Below are 4,886 nucleotides of genomic sequence, written 5' to 3'. Positions count from 1 at the left end.
AAAAAAAAAAAAAAAAAAAAAAAAACCTATACACTAAATAGATGTTGCTCCATTTAAAGTATAAGATCACAGGGCTACAATTATTCAAAATAGCTTTGAACTCTCTTCTCGACCCAGTATAATAATGAATTTTAAAGCTCCACAAAATCTATTTTAATTTTACTTGCTTTTGATCAAAATCTAACAAACAAAACACAAAATCAAAACCTGCCTCATCAGACATTACTCCCAAAGACAGCTGTCTGTAAAATGAAACACAATCCTCAAAAAAAAATGACTGATAATACAAATAACATTCAAAATCACAGCAAAGTCTCTGAAGACAACCTTAAGAATTTCCAGTGCTTAAGCAAAGCAGCATTAATGACATAAGCGCATAGCCTCCTATGAGATTACTTTATATGTTGCCTGTTTGCATGGATCGTTTCTAGGACATTAGTTTGAAAGCAGTCTACCAGCCAGGCGCAGTCGCTCACTCCTGTAATCCTAATACTTTGGGAGGCAAAGGTGGGTGAATCACTTGAGGTCAGGAGTTCAAGACCAGCCTGACCAACATGGTGAAACGCTGTCTCTACTAAAATACAAAATCAGCTAGGTGTGGTGGCACGTGCCCGTAATCCCAGCTACTCGAGAGGCTGAGACAGGAGAATCACTTGAACTCGCGAGGCAGAAGTTGCAGTGTGCCAAGATCATGCCACTGCATTCCAGCCTGAGTGACAGAGCAAGACTCCATCAAAAAAAAAAAAAGGTCACGATAGATATGAAGCTAGCTTTTCTAACTTCTTGGCAACAGTACTTCAATATTCTTTCTTCCTAGCCTCAGTTTTGTTTTGTTTTAATATTTTTTTAACTGCAAAAGTTTTGGCAGAACAGGTGGTGTTTGGTTACATAGAAAAGTTCTTTAGTGGAGATTTCTGAGCTTTTGGTGTACCTATCACCTGAACAGTATATACTGTACCCAATGTGTACTCTTTATCCCTCACCCCGCAACCCTTACTCCTGAGTACCCAAAGTCCATTATATTATTCTCATGCACTTGCAGTCGAATAGCTTATGTCCCACTTGTAAGTGAGAACACACAATGTTACTCACTTAGAATAATGGTTACTTCACTTAGAATAATGGTCCCCACTCCATCCAGGTTGCTGTGGATACCATAATTTCATTCCTTTTATGGCTGAGTAGTATTCCATGGAATATACATATATACTACATTTTGTTTATCCACTTGTTGGCTGATGGATATTTAGGCTGGTTCTGTATTTTGCAATTGCAAATTGTGCTGTGATAAACATGCATGTGCAGATGTCTTTTCATATAATGACTTCTTTTCCTCTATGTAGATACCCAGTATTGGAACTGCCGGGTCAAATGGTAGTTCTACTTTTAGTTCTTTAAGGAATCTCTGCACTGTTTTCCACAGTGGTTGTACTAGTTTACGTTCTCACCAGCATTGTAAAAGTGTTTCCTTTTCACCACATCCATGCCAATGTTTGTTATTTTTTGATTTTTTAATTATGGCCACTTTTGCAGGAATAAGGTGGTATATCACCATGGTTTTGATTTGCACTTCCCTGATAATAAGTGATGCTGAGCATTTTTTCATGTTTATTGGCCATTTATATGTCTTCCTTTGGGAAATGTCTATTTATGTCCTTTGCCGACTTTTGATGGGACTGTTTCTTTCTTGATGATTTGTTTGAGTTCCATGTAGATTCTGGATATTAGTTCTTTGTCAGATGCATAGTTTCAGAATATTTTCTCATACTCTTGGGTTGTCTGCTAATTATTTCTTTTACTGTGCAGAAACTTTTAGTTTAATTAGGTACCATCTGTTTATCTTTATTTTGTTGCATTTGTTTTGGGTTCTTGGCCATCAACTCTTTGCCTAAGCCAATCTCTAGTAGAGTTTCTCCAATGTCATCTTCCAGAATTTTATGGTTTCAGGTCTTATATTTAAGTCTTTGATCTGTCTTGAATGGATTTTGTATAAGGTGAGAGATAAGAATCCAGCTTCATTCTTCTAAATGTGGCTTGCCAATTATCCTAGCATGATACTTTGAACAGGGTGTCCTTTCTCCACTTTATGTTTCTGTTTACTTTGTTGAAGATCAGTTGGTTGTCAGTATTTGGCTTTATTTCTGGGTGCTCTATTCTATTCCATTGGTCTACATGCCTATTTGGATATCAGTACCATGTTGTTTTGGTAACTATAGCCTTGTAGTATAGTTTGAAGTTGGGTAACGTGACGCCTCCAGATTTGTTCTTTTGCTTAGTCTTGCTTTGGCTATGCCGGTTCTTTTTTGGTTCTATATGAATTTGAGGGTTGTTTTTTTCTAATTCTGTGAAGAATGATGATGGTATTTTGATGGGAACTGCACTGAATTTGTAGCTTAATTTTGGCAGTAAGGTCATTTTCAGAACATTGATTCTACCCATCTGTGAGCATGTGTTTCCATTTGTTTGTATTGTTGACGATTTCTTTCAGCAGTGCTTTGTTTCCTTGTAGAGGCCTTTCAACACCTTGGTTAGATAGATTCCTAAGCATTCTGTTTTCTTTGCAGATGTAAAAGAAGTTGAGTTCTCAGCTTGTTCGCTGTTGGCATACAGCAGTGCTACTGACGTGTGTACATCGATTTTGGATCCTGAGACATTACTGAATTCATTTATCAGATCTTTTGGAAGAATCTTTAGGGTTTCCTAGGTATAAAATCATATCATCAGTGAATAGTGATAGTCTGACTTCCTTTTACCAATTTGGATGCCCTTTACTTCTTTCTCTTGCCTGATTGTTATGGGTAGGACTTCCAGTACTATGTTGAATAGAAGTGGTGAAAGTGGACATCCTTGTCTTGTTCCATTTCTCAGGGGAATGCTTTCAACTTTTCCCCATTCTGTATGATGTTGGCTGTGGGTTTGTCACAGATGGATTTTATTACCTTGAGGTATATCCCTTCTATGCTGATTTTGGTGAGGATTTTAATCATTAAAAAAATGCTGTACTTTGTCAAATATTTTTTCTACATCTATTGAAATAATCATACAATTTTGTTTTAATTTGGCTTAGCGATGTATCACATTTATTTACTTGCATTATGTTAAACCATCCCTGAATCCCTGGTATGAAACCCCACTTAATCATGGTGTATTACCATTTTGATATGCTGTTGGATTCAGTTTGCTAGTATTCTGCTGAGGATTTTGCATCTATGTTCATTAGAGATATCGGTCTATGGTTTTCTTTTTTTATGTCCTTTCCTAGTTTTGGTATTTGGATGATATTGGCTTCATAGAATGATTTAGGGAAGATTCTATCTTTTGGAATGGGTTCCGTAAAATTGGTACTAATTCTTCTTTGAATGCTTGATAGAATTCAGCTGTGAATCCATCTGGTTCTGGACTTTTTTGTTGTTGCTGCCAATTTTAAATTACTGTTTCAATCTCGCTACTTGTTATTGTTCGGTTCAGAGTTTCTACTTCTTCCTCATTTAAACTAGGAGGCCTATATATTGCCAGGAATTTATCCATCTCCTTCAGATTTTCTATTTTGTGCGTGTAAATGTGTTCATAGTAGCCTTGGATGATCTTTGTATATCTGTGATATTGTTTGTAATATCTCTCATTTTGTTTCTAATTGAGCTTATTTGAATCATCTCTTTTCTTCATGAATCTCGCTAATTTTGTTTATCTTTTCAAAGAACCAGCTTTTACTTCATTTTCTTTTGTATTGTTTTGTGTTTCAATTTCCTTTAGTTCTGCTATGATCTTTGTTATTTATTTTCTTCAGTTGGGTTTGGGTTTGGCTTGTTCTTGTTTCTCTATTTCCTTGAGGTCTGACCTTAGATTGTCTATTTGTGCTCTTTCAGAGTTTTGATGTAGGCATTTAATGCTATGAACTTTTCTCTTAGCACCACTTTTCCTGTGTCCCAGAGGTTTAGATAAGTTGTGTCACTATTATCATTCAGTTCAAACAATTTTTTATTTCCATCCTGATTTCATTGTTGACCCAAAGATCATTCAGGAGCAGATTCTTTAATTTCCAGGTATGTGTATAGTTTTGGGGGTTCCTTTTGGAGTTAATTTCCAATTTTATTTCACTGTGGTCTAAGAGGGTACTTGTTACAATCTATTCTCTTAAATTTATTGATACTTATTTTGCAGCCTATCATATGGTCTATCATGGAGAATGTTTCATGTGGTCATCAATGAAAAGAATGTCTGTCTATTTTGCAGTTGTTAGGTATAATGTTCTGTAAATATCTGTTAAGTCCATTTGTTCTAGGGTGTAATTTAAGTTCATTGTTTCTTTGTTGATGTTCCATCTTGATGACCTGTCTAGTGCTGTCAGTGGAGTATTGAACTCCCCCACTATTAATTGTGTTGCCATTTATCTTATTTCTTAGGTCTAGTAATAATTATTTTATAAATTTGGGAGCTCCCATGTTAGGTGTACATATCTTTACAATTACACTATTTTCCTGTTGGTCTGATCCTTTTATGATTATATAACGTCCGTCTTTGTCTTTTAAACTGTTGTTACTTTAAAGTCTGTTTTGTCAAATATAAGAACAGATATTCCTGCTTGCTTTTTGTTTCCATTTGCATGGAATATCTTTTTCCACCTTTTACTTCAAGTTTATGTGAGTCCTTATGCATTAGGTGAGTCTCTTGAAGACAACAGATACTTAGTTGGTGGATTTTTATCCATTCTGCCATTCTGTACCTTTGAAGTGGAGCATTCAGGCTATTTGCATTCAATGTTAGTATGAAGATTTGAGGTACTTCATCATACTAGTTGTCACCTGAATACCTTAGATTTTTTTCATTGTGGTATTTTGTATAGGTCCTGTGAGATTTATGCTTTAAGAAGGTTCTATTTTCAGTTT

This window comes from Rhinopithecus bieti, unplaced genomic scaffold, assembly GCF_001698545.2.
Source record: "Rhinopithecus bieti isolate Rb0 unplaced genomic scaffold, ASM169854v2 scaffold_28529, whole genome shotgun sequence".
Classification (NCBI taxonomy): domain Eukaryota; kingdom Metazoa; phylum Chordata; class Mammalia; order Primates; family Cercopithecidae; genus Rhinopithecus; species Rhinopithecus bieti.
This window is presented reverse-complemented; position numbering follows the sequence as displayed.